General features: G+C 39.4%; 1 long non-coding RNA gene across 2 annotated transcripts in view; it reads left to right on the plus strand.

Annotated features, from left to right (window-relative positions):
* The first annotated feature begins 497 nt into the window (after window positions 1–497).
* LOC134483003 (uncharacterized) overlaps window positions 498–24,255 on the plus strand; it is a 33,294-nt gene continuing 9,536 nt past the window's right edge. Inside the window, exons 1-2 of one of the 2 annotated variants that reach the window (XR_010059791.1) lie at window positions 503–620; window positions 2,342–3,600. This is a non-coding gene — a long non-coding RNA (uncharacterized LOC134483003). Of the gene's footprint in view, window positions 621–2,341; window positions 3,601–24,255 lie in introns of those variants that run through there. The other variant, XR_010059790.1, reaches the window with a different exon arrangement.

Below are 24,255 nucleotides of genomic sequence, written 5' to 3' on the forward strand. Positions count from 1 at the left end.
GCAGGGAAGAGATCACACCAGTTGATCCATGTCTTGGGTTGAAGTATTGGTGTAAAATTCGTGGGGAATATGAGGAAACCTGTAAGGAAATAATGTCACAGACATTCTTAATTGTGAGATTTTAATGGCTTCATGTTTTCCAAATATTTATTGCAAATACGATCAACCCAGAAACACACCCTCTTCCTCCCTCTCTTCTGCTTCTCATTATAGCACTGGTTCTCACTTTAGGCTGTTATTGAGATAACTGTGACATTTGACAATGATAATAACATCCATCAAATTGCTTTTAAACCACAACTGCTTGCTTTTTAAGATATAGACAATTGGTTGAATGGTGGAGAGAAACCGAAACCAAGAAGGGCGTGAACTTCTGATATGTAGCACAGTGAAAGGCATTGTGGTGTGCAGGTTAGTTTTAGTGGCCTTTTGGAATGGAATTTTCCTTTACATCACATGGGAATGTCTGTGATGGTTACCATGGTATTACTTCCGGGTTGCTACCACATTTCCTCTATGGATTTCTCATTTCATTTCTAAACCTGGGCTGTTTTACCACCACTTACTCTTGGTACCGTGAAGAGAGGGTATAGGAGCTGTTCTCATTACAGAGTCATCAGGTAACATTAGCTACACATTATTCTGAATCCTGATCTTTATCTCTGCTATCTGATATTCCTAACATAGGAAAAATGGTTTGTTTGCAGGAAGTTCAATATTTGAGACAAATTATTAAGGACAAAAGTTAGCAAACAAGAAGGACCACACCTTCTCCTTCAAATATTTGTTATGCATGTATCGTGATCAACACTATTCTCTTCATTAATATAGGTAGTTACCCCTTCCGATTTCCTCTTCTTTGATACTTTCCTTCCTCCTCATTGGCCTCTTTTCTCTATTTCTATATCTTTCTTTGGTCACCTTCCAAGAATACACCAGGCTATACCTTGTTCTTCCCATGTTTTATTGGTCATTACATCATTACATCTTCTTCCTTGAGTGGAAATGAACTATGAGGGTTTTATCTTCATGCCTCCCATACTTTCTTTAGTCAATTATTTGAATTTCTTGGAATTTTCTGTTGGTTTATTTCAAGACAGGCTTCTCTGCATATATCTTGATTGTCCTAGAATTCCTTCTATAGACCAGGCTGGCCCAAACTCAGAGATTTACTTCACCTGCCTCTGCCTCCAGGTGCTGGTATTAATTATTCAAATTGTATCTCTTCACACCGGTTCTGTTCACACAGCTATTTTCTACTCAGAACTTTGAATTCTCCCTCAGGAAGTCATTCCTGCTTAAAGTCAAACTTTCTTTACTCAATAGTCGTGGCCTGGAATTAAGAAATATGGAAATAAAAGTTTCTACCTTAATGTGATTTGCAATTGCATCTGCTAAACTGTTTCTTGTGAAGTGAAAATATCAATAACTACAGGCATTATATTTAGTGTTCGAGAGAGATAATAGCATAGAAAGCTGGTAGACTGATATGCTATCAGTGTGTACTATATATTTTGACATGATTTCTTCTTCTTTCTATCTTGCTTCATTTCTGCCTTCCCCCTTCATTCTGTCCTCTCTCTGTCCCTCCCTTGCTTTCTCCTTCCCTTCTTTTTCTTCTTTCCTTTTTTCCTTCCATTCTTTCCTTATCTGCTTGCTTTGAATCACAGAAGTTCAGAAGACATCACATGCTAACTTCAAACTTATGATCGTCCCTGTGAATTCCGTGATTGTCATATGCACCACCATCCCAGATACAGTTATAATTGTTTTTATGCATACTAGTTGGTTACTTTCAAAAACTATTGCAAACATATGGGCCAGTAGTGTGTTTTAGCTGTTAAATGTGACCATTGTCACGTCTGACAACCTGATCTGGATGTCTATAGTCTACATGTTAGAAACAAAGAACTGACTCCTCTGAAAATTGTCCTTTGGTCTTCATGTGCCTTCTTGAAACCTCATATATGCAAGTACACAAAATAAATAAATGTGAAACATATAAAAATACTACAGATGTGTATCATGATGCTCTACGTGTACATTTATGTACGTATGTGTGTGTGCTTACACATAGCTCTATACTCTGTCAAATACAAGGAAATCTCTCATTTCCCCAAGTGAAGTTCTTTGCCAGTAGCCTCATTGATGACCAAGGTAAGTCAGAAATCATGTGGACAAATGTTCTTAGAAAGCTTCCTTTCTGCACCTCCGCATACCTCAGATTTCTCACTGTACCTATAAAACTATTTATAATTATCTAATGATAGTGTCATTTTTACTGTGTTTTTTCTGATTACTTTTATGCTTCTAGTATAATCACTCCATTTATATTCCTAAGTGTAACCCGACTACCAGAGCATGAGCTGAACTTGAACAGCAGAGGATGTACCAAAGTTGTGGGGGAAGGACCACAAGCCCTCGAGCTTACACAAAGAACAGCCAACAGCCTTGGAGTGCTGCGAGATGAAGAAATTATCTTCTCTAGGGAGGAGCACACTAATCTGGTTATCCAACACCAAATGGTCATCTCTGAAGTGATTTTTCACACTACATGGATGTCGTCCTATAAACTGAAACTAAAATCATGTCACATGCAATTTTATATGAAGATTAACTAATGAATGCAAAATGCCGATAACCGTACATGTGTCAACGTTCCTATTTTTGTTCCTTCTCCGAGGAAGGAAAAAAGATTTTGTAATATTTCAGGACTCCCAAGTAAGAGCTTCCTATTCAGAAACAGAGCCCTTTCAAATCAGCAGGACTCCAAGCTCATCATCGTCTGGAACCCTGTTGGCCCCTTTTATCCCAGGGACTTACTGGCCATCCAAGCTAAACTAGACAAAAGTGGGATATTTGAAAATGAAAGTTCTTAACTTAGTGCATGAAATGCAGGGTTGCTTATGATAAATAAATAAGTAAATAAATATTCGAGGAAAGAGTCTCTTTGTAGCTCAGTCTCCCCATAACACAATGGAGTGCCCGCTGCTGTTCAGTCTGAATGCACAAAACCCTGCCGGAGGGTACAGAGAATTTTTATCTTGCTTCTTTTTGTTGTGTTTTACAAATTGTTCCAGGCCCTGTGGGCCTAATTTTTGATAGAAGAGGGGGACTTTGGAGTCCTCTCCAAATTTTCATTGTGGGGCACAGAAGGCAACCTGGAGACATTTCTTTCCTATGTGACTAAGGGAGGGCATTCAGTCCCCGGGCTCTGGCAATCCATGCTTATGAGGCTGCTTGTGGCATTGAAGGTTCAAATACAAAGATGTGGGTAGAAAAATATCCCAAAGTTTCAAAGGCGAAAGCTGCTGTCTGAAGTTCGCTAACGTTTCTGTGGGAAGTAGTGAGGGAGCAAAGCTGAACTCCCTGCAAATTACACAAAGGGGACTTGAGAAGCTGCCGTGTGGCAGCCCTCAGAAGTCCTCATCTATGTTGATTTATGCAGTGATTTTCTTTGACCCCAGGGAAAGCTGCTTTATGTTTGGACATCTATGCCTTCCTACCCATCTGTGAGATCCTCCAAGTGACAGTGCAGAGAAATGAGTGGAGAAAAGAAGACAGTCAGGAAAAAAAATAAATTACTCATTCACAAGTGAAGATGGATTTTTCTTTGTCTCTATTGGAACATTCTACACATACTGTGTCATAAACTCTACCCTAAACTTTATTTTAAGCTGGTTTTTATGTGTGGCCACTGTAGATAATTTCATCTTAAAACAAAGAAAAAAAGAAAAGCTAGAAAGAGTAATGGACATATTTTTCATCAGGAATTAAGAAGGGCATTCTGCCTAAATGTGCACACACACACACACACACACACACACACACACACACACACACACACACACACACACTCTTCTGGGCAGTATTTCCAGATTTAATACACCTGCTTTCTTGAATTATTTTCTAACCATAATGGTCCACAATTTGGCTGTGTTGAAAGTCTCTGTAAAACCTATTATCTGAAACACAGTTTGATAATTAGTCAAATTTGACTACTGCACTATATATTTGTTTCTGTTTATTTTAAACTTTTGGCTGTGATTTATAGTGACAATTATACTTTAATGCTTTTGGAAAAAAGAATTCAATAGTGTGTAATAAATAGCTTAATTTTGTTTTTTGATCGTTGACTAATGACAGCTTTTAAACCTCAGCCTCTTTCTTCTTTCTTCGATCCTACATCTGGGTAAACTGATAAGCATGACTTGGTGTTCTCTCTGTTGACACAGGAGAGATTTAAGCCGTCCAAACTGCTACCTCTATGTGGGGGTCTTCCCAGCTACTTGATTGCTAAAATTCACCCTTTTTTCTGTTGTTCACCCAGTCAGCTTTCCCACTAGCTTGGAACATCTACTTTTTCACAGAAACCTTCCCATATAAAATAAACCTCCGCCTGACAGCCCAAAGACCTCAGTATTAACACTGAAAACTCATCAGGTTGAGAGTAGGTCATCTAACCAGTTGTCTACTGTGCCATACCGAAAGACCCCAGGAGTGGGGAGAGCCTTACTCAAGGCTCGGGATGACGCAACGCCCCCCAAGAACTCACGTAAGACCATCCTTGCTGTAAAAACATGAGATTTTTTGATAGGAACCAGTGCACTGGGGTCGAGACTCATATCCCACACAGAGGCAGAGGAGTTCGATCCTGAGTGGCTGAGAGAAGAGGTATTTAAAGAAAAAAAACAACAGCCCAAGGGGGTAGGGAGGGTGTCATTGGAAAATGTCGATAATACCAGTGAAAAAAATCACAAGGAGAAGATTCCTGTTTCTCAAGATTGTTTAACTTTATGGCCAGCCAGTTCCTGGGAGTAGCTTCCTGTTTCTCAAGATTGTTTTTTAAGATTTTAATCTAACTTTATGGTCAGTTAGTTCCTGGGAGAGAGTTGCCGAACCAGCTGGTATAATTGCAGTTCCAGGGCCCGACCAGTTTCTTTTTTCTGCTCTAAACTTTTGTCTAGGGGGGCAACCTTAAAACTTCTTTCAATACAAAGAGACTCTCACCTTCTCTCCACAATGAAGAAGTTCTTATTTTCAATTTTCTCTAACAAAATGAAATGCCAACCTGAGTTCGGGATGGATCAACTACAGTCTTACCAAGTCATAAACTTCCCTATTGCTAAATTGGGAACATAGTAGGCCTTGGTTTTATGTTTGAAAAGTCTACTTGGATTGATTGGACAATCTAAGTCTGCAGAGAAAATGGACATGGCAGGAGAGGGGAAGGAGGGAAAGAAAAGAGAACTGGGAGAAAAAGGGAGAAGGTGGAGAAGACAAAAGTGGAAAGTAGAGAGAAATGGAACAGAGTGAAGAAAAGAGTCGGGAAAGAGGAAGAAAATAGAAGGGACAAGAGGAGAGATCCTGTTTCAAAACCAAATGCCACTGACTGAGTAAGAACGATGCAGATGGAAATAGAGAGAGAAGAATAAAGATGGGCATCTTTATTTCCCATCAGATTTTACCAAACTATTTCCTCTTTAGTTATGTCTATGAATGATTTTCTTCAAGAACTAGTACCCTCTAAGCCAAAGCTTAAACAACAAACAAACCACTATTGCAAAGCACACAGGCATTTGTGATCCTGGACATTGCAGATATCTTTATGAATACAATTTAAACTGAGCAATGGATACTTAATTCATATTATAAAGCCACAGTTACCTTAATACCTAAATCACATAAAGATTCCACAAAGAAAGAGCATCACAGAGCAATTTCCCTTGTGAACATAGATGCCAAAATTGTCAATAAAGTACTTGAAAACAAAGTTTAAAAATATATCAAAAAGATTATTTACCATGACCAAGTTTGCATCATCCCAGGAATGCAGAGATGATTCATTATACATAAATTAATAAATGTAATTTATCCTAAAAGCAAACTGAAAGACCAAAACCGCATGATTATCTCAGTGTTAAACATATTTAGTTATCAGTGAAATGCAAATAAAAACTACTTTGGGTTTTTATCTTACAGCCATGAAAATGTCTACATACAATAAAATAAGTAGCAGTTCTTGTGGGGTAGGGAAACATTTGTTCATTGATGATGGGGCTGCAAACTCATGCGGCCACTAAGAAAACCGTAGAAAGATGGGAATCAATCTACCTGAAGGTCCAGCCAACCTTCTCTTAGGCATATCCTCAAAATATGCATCCCACAAGGAGATGACCAACAGAAAATGGAATCAAGGGCATCTTTGGAAATTTACAATGCCATGTCAGGGATTTTCCTTTAAAAAATCTCACTTCAATTTAAATTTAATTTTATTTATATATGTCTTCTTCTCTCCTTTGACCTTACAGGACCTTTTTCTACATATTATGACTTCCAGTTTAGTAGTTTTAGGGATTTCTTGGGTATACAATTGAGTGAGTTCTCAGTGTATATCTGGATCTTGTATCTCTTCATAGGTTTTTTTTCTTTTGTTTGTTTTGTCTTATTTTTACTTTTATCTTTGTCTTTGTTATCATCACTTAAGAGGCTGTTTCCTAGTGATGAGTCCAAATGAGAGGGGAGTTGAGCAGATACTGGAAGAAGAGGGAGTGGATATAATTAGGATATATTATGTAATTTTAAAACTATTTTCAATAAAGGAGGAACAAAAAATACATTGAGCAATGAAGAGGTGTACCTTCTTTATTTAAGAAGTAAGAACTCATTTGATTGGTGTATTTCTTGGCATACTACAACTATCCTAGGACAGATAAATCAACCTCAAATGATTGATATTTTCTCACAATTAACTAACACAAAGTTTGGGTAGATAATATTCTTAAATCTGTGTCAAGTCCTTAGGAGTACAAACTAAAGACACAGATGCCTCCCCGTCTTGGCTCACAGCTGTCTTGCCCTTCTTTTTGTGGAGCTCATCTGGCTACTGGCCACCACCCATGACTGGCAGCTATTCACGGTTCATTGTCTGCACTGGACTAGTTCAGACTTTGAGCAGTTGGTTAATGATGATGATTATGGTTTAGATTCTAGTGGGTAGTAAATATAAAATATTAGATCATTATGTGGCTTCATGAATGTAAGTGATTGTTTACAGACCCTGTAGGGAGGATCAAGTGATTGAAGCATGCTAAAAAGTACAAGCAAGAACACAATGATGTAAAATAAAGATAAGGCAAGGAGTACTTCGATTTATGGTGTGATAAAAGTGAACCAATAGATAAAAATATTCAAAAACTATTTAAAGGAAATCTTCATTAAACAAGGGTAAGTTACATGTGCACATAAATACGAGAAAACTGACATGCTTTCAATATGCTCTGAAACTCAAACAACTAATGCTTTTTTTGGATACTCTTTTCCACAGTAATATTAAGGCATCAAGTTAGCTGAGTAGATTAGCCACACATTATGTTTTATTTTTATAAAGAAAAATATACAGCTTTAAATGTTACTACAATATCTTTCTTTACTGTGTGATGGGGAGATGAAGAGATGTGTGTGTGCCCCAGTGTGAGGATTGAGGTCAAAGGACCACTTACTGGAATCTCTTGTCTCCTTCCATCGTGTGGATTCAGGGATACAAACTCAGATAATCAGACTTGGCAGCAGGTGTCTTTATCGTCTGAGCAATCTCACAGAGACCAGGAGAAAGGTCAGTGTGTCACCGCAGTTATATGAGTTCCATAGGTGAGAGGATGTTTAACCAAGTGAGAGGTCAAGTATGGTTCATGCAAAATGAATATAATAGTGGGATGAGCAAGTTTCTTTTCTTTTCTTTTCTTTTCTTTTCTTTTCTTTTCTTTTCTTTTCTTTTCTTTTCTTTTTTCGGAGCTGGGGACCGAACCCAGGGCCTTGCGCTTGCTAGGCAAGTGCTCTACCACTGAGCTAAATCCCCAACGATAAGCAAGTTTCTTAACATTCGTTTCTATATCTGAAATGGGAAAACAGAAAGATAGAAATGTTATATTTTCATATTTACTGATTAGGGCTTTATTTTTCAGTATGACTAATATATTTTAGGACACCATTGTGTTTCATACACATGGTATGTGCTAGTCATTCTCCAAGAGCTACATCTAGGCTCTACAAAACACACATTTGTAAGTTACAGTGGAGCAGACACAGCTCTAAGCTTGGAGACACAGGTACTATTGAAAGACCCCCTTCCAGAAAGAGAATTATACAAGCCCTAGGCCCGCAAACATAGAAATGAAAAATAAGTTTTAAATACACAGGCTTGGAACTAAAATAAGCCTTATGAGAAAGTTCAGGAAGTTCAAATGTGTCACAAGACTTGTGGGACAAGCTGACCCAACATTTAGACAAAATAGCCCAGAAAAGAAAACAAAATGCAGAAACAAGACTCAATTATGGGCATTGCTCCGTGGGCCACCTGGCAGGGAAAAAGAAAAAGTCCCTGACCCCCCGGGAGACCTGATCACCATGTACTTTTTGCTGAACTCACTGTTATGATTATAGCCAAAATAGGTAATGTACACGTATGCCTCATTTACTCCACCAATCATATCCCTGTAACCATGCATCTGCTTCTGTAAGTCTGCTTCTGCTCTCCAATACACTATAAAAACCCATCCCTGGTTCTGCTAGGCACGCCAGTCTTCCGAATTGACTGGGACGCCCACAGATACCTGTGCTTCCTGATCAATAAAAATCCTCTTGCAGATTGCAGCCTGTGGACTCGGACTGGTCATTGGGGCTTGAGGATCTCCCTCCTGAGGGAAGATTCTCTCTGAGAGTCTTACACTATGTGTCTGACAGAGAATTTATTCATTATGTATTAAAGATACTGCAGCATTAGGAAAAATTTTTTGTAACTAAGGAAATCAGACTTTGCTAAGGACATGACCTCCATACCTAGTGTTACCATCACAGGTTTACAGAGTACAGCTTTATGATAACATGTTTATTTTTCACATTTTTTGGTTACTTTTGAAATAGACTGGTCTCAAACTGAAGATCCTCCTGTGAGGATCTTGTGATCCTCCTGCCTTTATTTCCACACACAACAAGTGTAGCTTATACAGTACTGGGGATTAAATCTAGTGTGCTGTGCACTCTAGGCTAGCACTCTATCAAATAAGTAATTTGGAAAGCATGTTATTTTGTGGATAAATACCTTAAAATCCCTTACCTGACTGAGTACCACCTATGAAATTCATGTCCACCTTCAGTAGTTTTCAGAACAGAGTACTTTTCAGAAATATAGATTTCTGTGCTCTCCTCGGATCCTGAGTAATAGCCTTCCTGACCAATTTCAGTGTAAGAAGGATGAGAAAAGTTCCTGGTAGAGAATATGAACCTAGATTCTTTGTGTACACTTTGAATCACCAGCATAATTAAAAAAAATAGTATGATGTCATCTCAAGTCCAAGGTTTAGGAAACCATGGTTTAGGAAAGATTAATCAGGCTTTGCTCTAAATCTCTGAAGAAATATGGAGGTGTAGTTAGGGGGGAGAATAAATTTGATTCCCCAGAATCCTCAGTACTGTGGCACTAAAATCTGTCTCTAGGAAAGATTTTTACTAGCTTTTGTTTCCCATATCTATTTCTGTGGACTCAACATCTTCAATTAAATCTGTGCTTAACTAATGGCCAACAATGTCACAAAGAGGGGTGGGAAAGCTGAATTTAGAAGCTAGTTTCTACTGACACAAATTAAGACTGGACATGTATGTGATAGTTATATCTAACTATGTCCTAACCCCCTTTCTGATATCACTGAATTTTTCTGGCCTTGGCACTTCACCTAGGATTTTGTATTTCCTGTTCTTGGAAGCATGGCATATAGCTCAGAGATCTTTTTGTCCTTTAGTTCTGGAGAGTTCTCTTAGTCAATAGACTTTTTCTGACTCTCATTTTCAACCTTAGATATGGAATTCCTTTGATATGGAATCCTGACCTCATAAGCAGCATTCAGTAAGGCTAATAAGTCTTAGTTCAAGTTCTACTGAGAGAGGCATAGTCTGGATGTGCTCTGCATTCCAGTTATTGGATGATATCTCTAACTATATTCTTTTCCCATCTTTAGACTCTGTGTACTCATAACAAACAACTATCCAAGTGACCAGCAATGTTCGACTTTTAACTCCTTCCTGCCCAAATAATCAAGCTTACTTGACCACTACCCTTTTAAACTTGTTAATTTTTCTGAAAAATAATGGGGGGCACTATATGTAAAGACACACATTTTGTGTTGTGACTGCCAACATTCCTTTCAGGGAGCTTCATTTAACATTTCTATGCAGGACTTCCCTAGTAGAATTGCATAATTCCAAGAGAAACTCATGGTTATCATCACTTAAATTAAGGTGGTCTTACTTCCTTGTAACCAAGCAAGTAAAAGATCTGTACAATAAGAACTTCAAGCCTCTGAAGAAAGAAATTGAAGAACACCTCAGAACATGGAAAGATCTCCCATGCTCATGGATTGGCAGGATAAATATAGTAAAAATGGTCATTTTACCAAAAGTGATCTACAGATTCAATGCAATCCCCATTAAAATACCAATCCAGTTCTTCAGACAGTTAGACAGAACAATTTTCAAATTCATCTGGAATAAAAAAAAACCCAGGATAGCTAAAACTATCCTCAACAATAAAAGGACTTCAGGGGGAATCACTATCCCTGAACTCAAGCAGTATTACAGAGCAATAGTGATAAAAACTGCATGGTATTCGTAGAGAGACAGACAGATAGACCAATGGAATAGAATTGAAGACCCAGAAATGAACCCACATACCTATGGTCACTTGATTTTTGACAAAGGAACCAAAACCATCCAATGGAAAAAAGATAGCATTTTCAGCAAATGGTGTTGGTTCAACTGGAGGTCAATATGTTGAAGAATGCAGATCAATCCATGCTTATCACCCTGTACAAAGCTTAAGTCCAAGTGGATCAAGGACCTCCACATCAAACCACATACACTCAAACTAATAGAAGAAAAAGTGGGGAAGTGTCTTGAACACATGGACACTGAAGAAAATTTCCTGAACAAAACACCAATGGCTTATGCTCTAAGATCAAGAATTGACAAATGGGATCTCATAAAACTGCAAAGCTTCTGTAAGGCAAAGGACACTGTTGTTAGGACAAAGTGACAACCAACAGATTAGGAAAAGATCTTCACCAATCCTACAACTGATAGAGGGCTTATATCCAAAGTATACAAAGAACTCAAGAAGTGAGACCGCATGGAGACAAATAACCCTATTTAAAAATGGGGTTCAGAGCTAAACAAAGAATTTACAGCTGAGGAATGCCAAATGGCTGAGAAACACCTAAAGAAATGTTCAACATCTTTAGTCATAAGGGAAATGCAAATCAAAACAACCCTGAGATTTCACCTCACACCAATAAGAGCGGCTAAGATCAAAAACGCAGGTGACAGTAAGTGCTGGCGAGGATGTGGAGAAAGAGGAACACCCCTCCTTTGTTGGTGGGATTGCAGACTGGTACAACCATTCCAGAAATCAGTCTGGAGGTTCCTCAAAATTGGACATTGAACTACCAGAGGACCCAGGTATACCTCTCTTGTGCATATACCCAAATGATGCCCCAACATGTGCTCCACTATGTTCATAGCAGCCTTATTTATAATAGCCAGAAGCTGGAAAGAACCCAGATGTCCTTCAACAGAGGAATGGATACAGAAAATGTGATTCATCTACACAATGGAATATTACTCAGCTATCAAAAACAACGACTTTATGAAATTCATAGGCAAATGGATGGAACTGGAAAATATCATCCTGAGTGAGCTAACCCAATCACAGAAAAACACACATGGTATGCAGTCATTGATAAGTGGCTATTAGCCCAAATGCTTGAATTATCCTAGATGCACAGAACAAATGAAACTCAAGAAGGATGGCCAAAATGCGAATGCTTCACTCCTTCTTTAAAAGGGGAACAAGAATACCCTTGGGAGAGTATAGGGAGGCAAAGTTTAGAGGCATAGTGATCTCTTTGGTCACTATTATGCTATGACGAATGACCAGACTGTCACTCTCTGAAACACAAAATACATGTGATTAGAACTTTCTTGATGCTGTCAGAAGATATGTGGGATTGAACACATCAGTAAAGACATATATTCAGAATGGAAAAAGTACACGGGAAGAAAATGAGGATGTATCTGTGACATTTTTCCTAAATCGACTTGGACAACCTTTAGATTCTTAAAGTAGTCCTTTCATTAAAAAAAAAATCTTTGAGTGTATTTGTATGCATATATGAAGTGCATATGTGTAAGTATTTGATATGAATCAGTGACATATAGGCATGCTTATGACGTACATGTTCATGACATGTGTGTTCAATATATTTACGAGAACCATCTTGTGTATGAATATGCAGGCATACTCATGCCAAATACGTGTTTACAGGTCTGAGGCCAACCTGAATATCAATCATTACCCTCTATCTTCAGGGGAAGCAAGACTTCTTGTTGGTGATCACTGTATACACCAGGCTAGCTAGTCCAAGAGCTCCCAAGGAGCATCCTTCCCCCACCTCCTGTCTAGGCTTAGCCACACTAGAGTTGCAAATGTATTCACTACCACGTCAGTGTTTCCACGGGGCTTGGGGGTACTGAGTTAACTCCCTAGCCAAAGATACTATTTCTGATCTAAAATAAATGCTAAGTGACCCGTTTTTCATAAAAATATAATTAAAAATATTAAGCAGCCAATATGCAATGTAGATTCTAAATGTGGACTGTAAAAGAGGAGGCTTAAATTTACCTTCAGCAGATATGCAGAATTAAGTCAGCAGATTGGAGTCTTGCACAGGACGTAATCAAGACACGCACATGCACAGCATGGCCCTGCATGTGATGGAGTCAACACACATATCAATATAAGCTGAAGCTGCCTGTGCAAACTTTGCATTCCTAATTGTATGGCTTTGTCTATATAAAGTACCACACTACTGTACAATATTAATAATTTTCTGTTTGTCTCAGAAACATGCTTATTACTGATGAATAGTGCCAGAAACTTCATATTTGAATTCTTAATGAAAAGCTTTCTACAAACATGAAGCTTAACTCTTGCCAGTATCTCTCTTTGCACATAGGGAACTCACCACGGGAGTCATATTTTCCACTCATCTACCTTTTAGATTTTGACTTCCATGCTTCCAATTCCCAGGACCAAGAAGCAAGTGGCAAGGCCCTTTTCCATGTTTCTAAAATAAAGTCATCCACAATGAAAATGGCTTACTGGTAACAGATGGACTTCCTGCAGAGATTAACCCAATTATCTTTGTTTTAAGAGCCAGAAAAAGCCATAAGATCATTATCTTACAAGACAAGAATTTTATCAGGATGCCAATCTCATTATATGAGTGAATGGAGGTGTTTAGTGATAGCTCTCCTGCATAAATATCTTTAATAGATTTAGTTTTTCAAACTCTTCACTGCTCATTATTTTCAAATGAAAGAGTTTGACAGATGAACAGTGCTGTGTGGCAGAGGCCACCGGCTCTGCTCCACGCCGTTCCTCAGCAATGACAGCGGGAAGCTTTTCACGTTTACACACTCCTGGATGAGTGAGCCTGCTGTCGTCCATGTTGAACTCAGAAATGAAACACAAAGAGTTCAGATAGTTTACAAAAACAAGGTTTATCTAAAGATGCAACATGTTTACAAGTCAAACACAGAATTTTCCCAGCTTCAAATGACTTGTGATATTTTTTTTTCCATTGATGAATGTTTCTTAGAATCATGAAGGGTTTTTTTTTCAGAAGTTTTGCTTCCATTTTTTCGTTTGTGTGTGTGTGTGGGGGGGGGGACAGTGATAGAGAAATGAAATTTAAATGAGATATTCAGGAAAAAATGGTTAACACTCTTTTAGTTGTGATTGCTTTTCATTTATTCAACATGATACTTGTGTTTATTAAAATGTCTGCATGTGCAAGAGAAATAGCTCGTTTCTAATCAAAATAATTGATTTTTTTTCTTCATGGTGGTACACTGAGATAGTCAAACATTAAACAGAAACAAGCCTGAACCTAACACTGATCTAAAAATGGGATAAAACAAGTGGATTTCCAAATAAGAGACTGATTTCTGGTCACATCAAGCCATTCCTGTACAGCTACGTCAGTACCCCAGGTGGTAGGGTTATAATCTCAGTCTCTAAGCATAGTGTTGTGCATCTCTATTAAGTAAGATTTTAAATAGTACTGAATGGGATAATACCTAAGTATTTCACAAACTTTATGTTATTAGTACAAATAATAGGTGCTGTTTATGTCTATAAATGGCTCACCGACCTCTCCCCCTAACCTTGCTGACCTGGTAATCAAAGTAGTGGGGGGACAGAACACTGACAACATTCTTACCAGGAAAAATATTTTATTGTTTTTATAAAATCACAAGTTTGTAACCATAATACATATATTATAAAGTATCCAGACTAGATTACATTACATTGCCTATTGCCGTAGACAGGGAAAGTACAATGCATATGGTAGGCTAGTCATTATTTAATCAGAGAAGAAGCTGATTCAGAGAAAAAGGTCCTAAGGGACAGAAAAGTCATAGGGATAGTTCTTTGTTGCAAACTGAGGTGAGAAAAATGCATTTACTTAAAGCAATTTCACTCTGATATTAACAGATCTGTGGTGTTTGTTTTAGCCAAGTGGAGTGGGGCTCTTCAGAAATGAACAGTCTCATCTCTCTATGAAGAATAATCAAACACATGCCTGTCTGCATGAAAGCACAGAGGAGAAGGTTCTGTGCTGGCAGTGATGCTCATCATTACTAAGAGTGGTTCCAAAGAATAGCAGAATAGCATGCTCAGTGCTTCATGACAGTTTTAACTCAATGACCTTTTTAGACAAAGGTTATCTATTTACTATTTGTCTGTTTGAAGTTTAAGATGAGAACTGCACATCTGAAAGAGACTTCTTGGATTAATTGATTTCTTCTCCCATGCTGGCTCAACTGCAGCTTTAAAAATGAATCTGGGGATCACAGTTTGCTGATATGGTTTCTTCACTCATAGTTGGGATACAGTGTATATTTTTCTAATTGCTTAATGTGCGGTATTGGGTAGGAAATATACTATGAAGTATTGTGCAATATTTTATGCAACTAAAAATAAATCTCATATATCTACAGATAACATTTTATAATTTAGCAGATGCATACATTTTACGTCTATAGGGCCATGCAGAGCATAACATTGGGTAATTATGGGGAAGATGAAAGAGAAAAGAGAAATGGAAATAAAAACAAGTAAAATATAACAAGGTCAGGTCTGCATCTTGAGCTATAAATAAGTCAACCTGGCATAATAAGTTTCAGCGTCTACATGAGGTATTGAGAATAATAGACAGCAGTTCAAAGGGAGGCAAAGCCTGAGCCAGGCTGGGTGAGGCTTCCTTCAGAGAGAATGGGCAATTTGAAGTATGTCTGAAGAACTAAAATATGTGAAGATGAAAGGAGGGACCAAGTCTTATTTATGAAAGGGAAACCTGGAGGAGATCTTGGGGGTGGAACAGTACAAGGAGATCCAAGTCCCATAAGTATGTGTTACCCTTCCATAGATGAACCCAGCACCTGTGTACACGGCAGATAGGAAGCGTAATACTGATCTGGACTCTGTCACCAGTGCTGAGTCAATCAGCCTTACAAACACAGCTTCCGTGCGCATTACCCACATCATAGGAAGTGTAAATATGCCAAGTTCCCTCTCTGAATTGTTCCTTTTCTCTTGTAAAAATCAAAGAAAGAAAAGATATTTATCATCAATCTGATCTCAAGATTAAAAGATAGGAAATGCTATGTTTCCTTACCCACCAGCAGCAAACGCCCCTCCGAGAGAGAGAGAGAGAGAGAGAGAGAGAGAGAGAGAGAGAGAGAGAGAGAGAAACAGGCAGACAGGCAGACAGGCAGACAGAGAGACAGAGAGATGGAGAGACAGAGAGACAGAGAGACAGAAAGCTATGGCCTGTAGTCTACTCCACTTAAGGCAGTGTGGCTTGTCTTAGTGAGTCCCTGACTGCTTATCAAGCTTAAGGCAGTGCTGTACTATTGCTGCTTATTCTAATCCATGGAATATAGTTGATACTAAAGTTAAATGGCATTAAGTCGGTGTAGTAGGAAGTACTAACAGCCATGCTATTGAGACAGCTGTACAATCTTTGTCCATGCTACCGTCCCTGGCACAAGAGCAGCATGCCATAGAAGCGACTCTCAGTGCCTCCAGGTTAGTGTTAGGAAATAAGTAGATTTTCCTGTTTGCTCATAAGTACACTTAAATATGTATCGCAGCAGTACAATAGAATATCTGAAAGTTACTCGTCTGCTCAGCTTAAATAAACATAGAGTATTATAAAATTAGAACAATCACAGGGAGGGGAAGTCTACGGTCTGAGACTAGTCTAGACCATAGACTAAATTTGAAATGTTGTGGATCTTGATTAATTTTCCTCTGTTTATGGTTCTTCAAAACGGCATACACTAATCTCTGTTCACTGTCACATCATTGAGGTTTCAGATTCAAATTGCCATGTATGTATCAAGTTATTTTAAAGAATTTCCAAGTATTATCTAATACATATGTGTCTTTTCTCCAAGCAATTCTCTAAATATAAATATATTTCTATATTTTTTATTTACTAAATTCCCAGCGAAGGGCATAAGAAACAAAGACTGAGCTTTCACAGTACACAGTAGATTGCCCACTCATTCACACTTTGGGCAAACCCCCCACCCCAAGGATGCATATAATCGAAGTCTGCACAAACATGTCTCCTTGAGCAACACACACTACAATGCCTCCAGGATAAACAAAAGAGAACTGAATTACAGGAAAGGTCACAGGCTGCACTGTAGACTGAAAAACATGCACATAACTATCAGGCTAATGAGAGAATGGTATGATCAGCCTGCTCAGATAATGTCCACCAACAGAATGGGTGTGTTTCTCTACAGACCATCCACAAAGGGTTGCTGATCAAAGGGATGTATCAAAAATTCAAAGGTGCAAGGAATGTCATCTTTTGATGTGAGCACACGGTTGGCTCAGTGAAGAGCAGAGTTGGGAATTGGTGTTAGAATTACTAACACTCCATCCCAATTGGAGCTGCAGGTAGAAGAGATTCAGTTTTTTTTCTTTTTCTTTTTTTTATGACTCTGATCAGCCATGGTCTTATAGAGGAAAAAGACTTGTTAGACCTGAAGATAACCAAACAGTTGTTGAAATAAGTAAGAAAAAAATTAACAAAAAATCCAAACAAAATGAAATCATCCAAAGAAGTTCAGTCAATATGAGGAACTCCAAAAGTATAAATTATAACAGGAATGGTAGGGAAATATAGCTACTTGAAAATATAAGAGTAAGAGCTATCTCTTGCAACTTTTTGTAATGCTAGAGAAGTCACATAAGTGCTGAGTGTTGTGGGTTAACTTAGAGGTAATTTGCTGGAATAGTGGCCCCTGTGTTTGTGGTTGCATGGCTTTGCTGGTAGTAGTGGTAGAGGTGCCTTTGAATATTTATTTACTTTGTAGTCATCTTATATTCTACTCACTGCTTATAATTCGTCATCGCTACAGGAACATGAGAATAGAAAACTTGTAGCCAATTTGTAAAGATTTACAAAGACAGTTAATCATGCTCCGAAAGATGCACGAATACCTCCTGAATGCTCTATGTAAAATTTTACTGAGGATTATATATAAGATATGGCAGTCTAGAGTGAAGGGGACTTACTAGATTGGACATGCAGCTTCTTTCTTAGAAAAATTTACCTCACTGAATCTTTATTGAACCCAACTTTGGGGTAAAAGTGGTGGAGGCAAGACCTAGTCAGTAATGGGAGAGTCTTAGAAGGCCATTTTAGGGACCACAACATGGATATTTTTTTATCTGAACCTAATTATGTTGTTATAGAAGAAGAGAGAGGGACTCAGTAAATCAAGGCCACATCATTAGAGTATAGACATTTTCTAACATCTGGTTAACTTCTTGTATCATACCTCATGCTTCTTGTAAAAGGGTAGACACATGGTCCTGGAGCAAATGACAAGACAGAAGTAGATATTTAAAGAACAGAGATGTACTCTACTTTCTTAACAAGTTACACAGTTGGCTGGCCTCCGTTCTTGACATGGTGATATGAACAATAATACATACTTAGAAAACTACCATGTTTGAAAAACTTATTAGCTAATATTTGCTGAGAGCTTTGAGCATGGGAACAGCTATACAGTACTACTGCAGTGTCATGCTTGTTTTCAAGCTAATGAACTCAAAGGGAAATCTATCTACCAAGTACAGGTTTTCTTGAAATGATATAGTATCCTTCCTCTTCTCAAAGTAAATAAGATATATAAGTTTAATACCCTCTATGTCTGGTAGAGGAGCAGATAGGGGATCTGCCAAGGTTACCAGCTTCTCACCATTGTCTTCACTACTGTTCTGCATTCCATGCCCTGCCCAGGCTGCAATTCAATTAGACTAATTGCTAAAACATCCTCTATGGGTTTTGTTCTGGTGCTTTGTATACAAATGCTAGATTTGTATTGGTACTGAAGCAGATGCACCAGGAGCACGTGGCTAAGTGAAATACCCTTTAAGGACAGACTGATGGAGCAGAAATGACCCAGGTGAAATGCAGTTATCAAGTACTTGGTGAGCGCAGCTGGGGATTTAACAATATAGTGTATAGAAAAATAGATGAGGAGACACCGCCGGAACCTGAAGGAAACAGACCAGATAAACAGTTCTCTGCACCCAAATCCCGTGGGAGGGAGAGGTGAACCTTCAGAGAGGCGGGCGCGCCTGGGAGGCCAGAAGAGACTGCACTCTGCGCATGTCCAGACGCCAGAGGAAAACACCAAACGCCATCTGGAACCCCGGTGCACGGAGGCTCCCGGAAAGAGCGGCGCAGATCTTCCCGGTTGCTGCCGCCGCGGAGAGGACTTAGGCAGTACCCCATGAGCAAACTTGAGCCTTGGAACCACAGGTAGGACCAACTTTTCCCCTGCAAGAAACCTGCCTGGTGAACTCTGGACACACAGAGGTAAAATTCCTCTAGGACCGGGCACTTCCTGTGTTTACCGGAAGTCCCACACCCGCGGATCCCGGACCGCAGCAGCTCTCTGCTCCCAAACCCCGTGGGAGAGAGACCTCACCGCCTGGTCAGGTGGGCACTCCTGAGGCTGCAGAGCAGAGGAGACCACCAACACTGCCCACCCCTGCCCACATCCCTGGCCCAAGAGGCAACTGTATAAGGCCTCTGGGTTCCCGTAGGGGAGGGCCCAGGAGCGGCAGGTCCCCTGAGCCTGAGACACCGCCGGAACCTGAAGGAAACAGACCAGATAAACAGTTCTCCGCACCCAAATCCCATGGGAGGGAGAGCTGAACCTTCAGAGAGGCAGACACGCCTGGGAAACCAGAAGAGACTGCACTCTGCGCACGTCCAGACGCCAGAGGAAAACACCAAACGCCATCTGGAACCCTGGTGCACTGAGGCTCCCGGAAAGAGCGGCGCAGATCTTCCCGGTTGCTGCCGCCGAGGAGAGGACTTAGGCAGTACCCCACGAGCAAACTTGAGCCTTGGAACCACAGGTAGGACCAACTTTTCCCCTGCAAGAAACCTGCCTGGTGAACTCAAGACACAGGCCCACAGGAACAGCTGAAGACCTGTAGAGAGGAAAAACTACACGCCCGAAAGCAGAACACTCTGTCCCCATAACTGGCTGAAAGAAAACAGGAAAACAGGTCTACAGCACTCCTGACACACAGGCTTATAGGACAGTCTAGCCACTGTCAGAAATAGCAGAACAAAGTAACACTAGAGATAATCTGATGGCGAGAGGCAAGCGAAGGAACCCAAGCAACAGAAACCAAGAGTACATGGCATCATCGGAGCCCAATTCTCCCACCAAAATAAACATGGAATATCCAAACACACCAGAAAAGCAAGATCTAGTTTCAAAATCGTATTTGATCATGATGCTGGAGGACTTCAAGAAAGACGTGGAGAACTCCCTTAGAGAACAAGTAGAAGCCTACAGAGAGGAATCGCAAAAATGCCTGAAAGAATTCCAGGAAAACATAATCAAACAGTTGAAGGAATTAAAAATGGAAACAGAAGCAATCAAGAAAGAACACATGGAAACAACCCTGGGCATAGAAAATCAAAAGAAAAGACAAGGAGCTGTAGATACAAGCTTCACCAACAGAATACAGGAGATGGAAGAGAGAATCTCAGGAGCAGAAGATTCCATAGATATCATTGACTCAACTGTCAAAGATAATGTAAAGCAGAAAAAGCTACTGGTCCAAAACATACAGGAAATCCAGGACTCAATGAGAAGATCAAACCTAAGGATAATAGGTATAGAAGAGAGTGAAGACTCCCAGCTCAAAGGACCAGTAAATATCTTCAACAAAATCATAGAAGAAAACTTCCCTAACCTAAAAAAAGAGATACCCATAGGCATACAAGAAGCCTACAGAACTCCAAATAGATTGGACCAGAAAAGAAACACCTCCCGTCACATAATTGTCAAAACACCAAACGCACAAAATAAAGAAAGAATATTAAAAGCAGTAAGGGAAAAAGGTCAAGTAACATATAAAGGCAGACCTATCAGAATCACACCAGACTTTTCGCCAGAAACTATGAAGGCCAGAAGATCCTGGACAGATGTCATACAGACCCTAAGAGAACACAAATGCCAGCCCAGGTTACTGTATCCTGCAAAACTCTCAATTAACATAGATGGAGAAACCAAGATATTCCATGACAAAACCAAATTTAAACAATATCTTTCTACAAATCCAGCACTACAAAGGATAATAAAGGGTAAAGCCCAACATAAGGAGGCAAGCTATACCCTAGAAGAAGCAAGAAACTAATCGTCTTGGCAACAAAACAAAGAGAAGAAAAGCACACAAACATAAACTCACATCCAAATATGAATATAACAGGAAGCAATAATCACTATTCCTTAATATCTCTCAACATCAATGGCCTCAACTCCCCAATAAAAAGACATAGATTAACAAACTGGATACGCAATGAGGACCCTGTATTCTGCTGCCTACAGGAAACACACCTCAGAGACAAAGACAGACACTACCTCAGAGTGAAAGGCTGGAAAACAACTTTCCAAGCAAAGGGTCAGAAGAAGCAAGCTGGAGTCGCCATTCTAATATCAAATAAAATCAATTTTCAATTAAAAGTCATCAAAAAAGATAAGGAAGGACACTTCATATTCATCAAAGGAAAAATCCACCAAGATGAACTATCAATCCTCATCTTCGGTTGGTTTATATACAAGTGTGCAATTTCTAGGCTTGAAAGTAAAATGATGCTATCTGGTGCTGGATAGAGGAGCCTTATTTTTTATTATGGCAGCTTGCTATTTTTGTAACATGGTGATTTGGTTGAACATAATAAAGTACAGTAGTAACTGATCTCCCCTTCTTCCTGGATGAGCGAGGAGATGATTAAATGTTGATGTCAGCATCCTTGAGCATATTCAGATGAGCTTCTGCTTCTGTTGAAAAGGATGCTGTGTTTGATTGTGGTCCGAAGCTTTGAAGCACTACTTGGCATCTCCTTCCTTGTAGGTCTCACTGTTTAAACATAACAGATTTGAGAGCTTGTTGGTAAGGTGAGGTCCAGCTTGTCTCCACTAGGTCATCTTCATGTGAATCCGGTGGTTATACGGTTTTGTTTTAGGGATATTTCATTTTTTTAATAACGGTTTTAGCTGACATTCATGGAGAGAATGAATCCTTAGAACTGTGCCACTAGTGAAAGGAAATCCTGTCTAGAGTATGTTTCTTTACAAAGCTGTGTCACACCATCCTTTGGGCCCTCTGCTGGAAAAGTAGAATCAAGTCTCAAATAATGCCTTTTAAATTGTATCCTCTAGTATTATAGATGTAGGACAGTACTGTATCATACCTCTGTGGATGTAAAATAGCTTGTACCTGCTTTATGATACGTAGTAGTGACCGTGCTTTATCAGAGCTGTTTTTAATGATGTTGCTCAGAATGTTTTCTTTCCAGATGATGATTGAGAAGCTAATTTAAAAAAAAATGGTGCCAGGTACCACAAGAGTAACAGAACTGTGCTGTTTTCTCAGGTTTTGTTTTTTTACTTTTTTTTTTTTAATGGAGTGTGCTGGATGTCTCTACAGTTTTGTTCAGATGACTGCAGAACCTGGAAAAGCTGTTGCTGCTGTTGATGCATAACACACTGCTATTATTGGTCTTTTTATATAAATATAAATATATATACAGATATATAATTTGAATTTTTGGAAACTTTAGCTGTGCTGTCAACTTTGGAAAAAAGTATCCCCATTTACTGTGTTGAGTTGGCACTGTACAGAAATTAACAGCCATATTGGTCTTGAAATGTTGAACTTAAGTTTTTTCCATTTGTACAGGGGTAACACACTGTATTAAATATGTAAGGTCTTAAAAAAATGGGGTTTGGAGCTAAACAAAGAATTCATAGCTGAGGAATGCCGAATGGCTGAGAAACACCTAAAAAAATGTTCAACATCTTTAGTCATAAGGGAAATGCAAAGCAAAACGACCCTGAGATTCCACCTCACACCAGTCAGAATGGCTAAGATCAAAAACTCAGGTGACAGCAAATGCTGGCTAGGATGTGGAGAAAGAGGAACACTCCTCCATTGTTGGTGGGATTGCAGACTGGTACAACCACTCTGGAAATCAGTCTGGAGGTTCCTCAGAAAACTGGACATTAAACTACCTGAGGACCCAGCTATACTTCTCTTGGGCATATACCCAAAAGATGCCCCAAAATATAACAAAGACACGTGCTCCACTATGTTCATAGCAGCCTTATTTATAATAACCAGAAGCTGGAAAGAACCCAGGTGCCCTTCAACAGAGGAAAGGATACAGAAAATGTGGTACATCTACAGAATGGAATACTACTCCGCTATCAAAAACAATGATTTTATGAAATTTATAGGCAAATGGATGGAACTGGAAAATATCATCCTGAGTGAGCTAACCCAATCACAGAAAAACACACATGGTATGCACTCATTGATAAGTGGATATTAGCCCAAATGCTTGAATAACCCTAGATGCACAGAACACATAAAACTCAAGAAGGATGACCAAAATGCAAATGCTTCACTCCTTCCTTAAAAGGGGAACAAGAATACCCTTGGGAGGGACTAGGGAGGCAAAGTTTAGAACAGAGGCAAAAGGAACGCCCATTCAGAGCCTGCCCCACATGTGGCCCATACATATACAGCCACCAAACTAGATGAGATGGATGAAGCAAAGAAGTGCAGGCAGACAGGAACTGGATGTAGATCTCTCCTGAGAGACACAGCCAGAATACAGCAAATACATAGGCGAATGCCAGCATTAAACCACTGAACTGAGAACGGGACCCCTGTTGAAGGAATCAGAGAAAGGACTGAAAGAGCTTGAAGGGGCTTGAGATCCCATATGTACAACAATGCCAACCAACCAGAGCTTCCAGGGACTAAGCCACTACCCAAAGAGTATACATGGACTGACCCCGGGCTCCAACTGCATATGAATAGTCTAATGAATGAATAGTAGCAATGAATAGTCTAATAAGAGCACCAGTTGAAGGGGAAGCCCTTGGTCTTGTCAAGGCTGGACCCCCAGTGGACCTTACTTAGGATTGTTGAGGGGAGGGCAGTAATGGGGGAAGGATTGGGAGGGGAACACCCATCTAGAAGGGGAGGGGGATGTTGGCTTGGAAACCGGGAAAGGGAGTAACAATTGAAATGTAAATAAGAAATACCCACGTTAATAAAGATGGAGAAAAAAATTAAAAAAAAAAAGAAAGAAGAAAAATAGATGAACTAATTTGCTCAGCTGACTTAAAAATGTGTATGACTTTGCCTCAAATATTGGGACAAGTCATATTAATAACTAATACAGCTATTAAGTAACATTTGAAATACCATTCATAGTGCACCATACATGGTTTGTTTGCACATGTTATTCTCATCTCATACTTTTGAGTAAAAGAGAATGGGAGCATGAAATCAATGGAACCACATTGAGCTAGTGGATCAACATGTCCTATGTCCCTTGACTTTCCTGTCTCCACACCATCTTTCCTGTGCAGTGGGGATCCCATGTTCTCTGTCCCTGCACTTTCCAGTCTCCACACTGTTTTTCCTGTCCAGATGCAATGCCACTGCGGTTATTTGGTCATAACTTCCTCAATCTCACTATGCAACTTCTGCTCCTATGATTCTATTCACAC

This window comes from Rattus norvegicus, chromosome 18, assembly GCF_036323735.1.
Source record: "Rattus norvegicus strain BN/NHsdMcwi chromosome 18, GRCr8, whole genome shotgun sequence".
NCBI classification, from domain to species: Eukaryota; Metazoa; Chordata; class Mammalia; order Rodentia; family Muridae; genus Rattus; species Rattus norvegicus.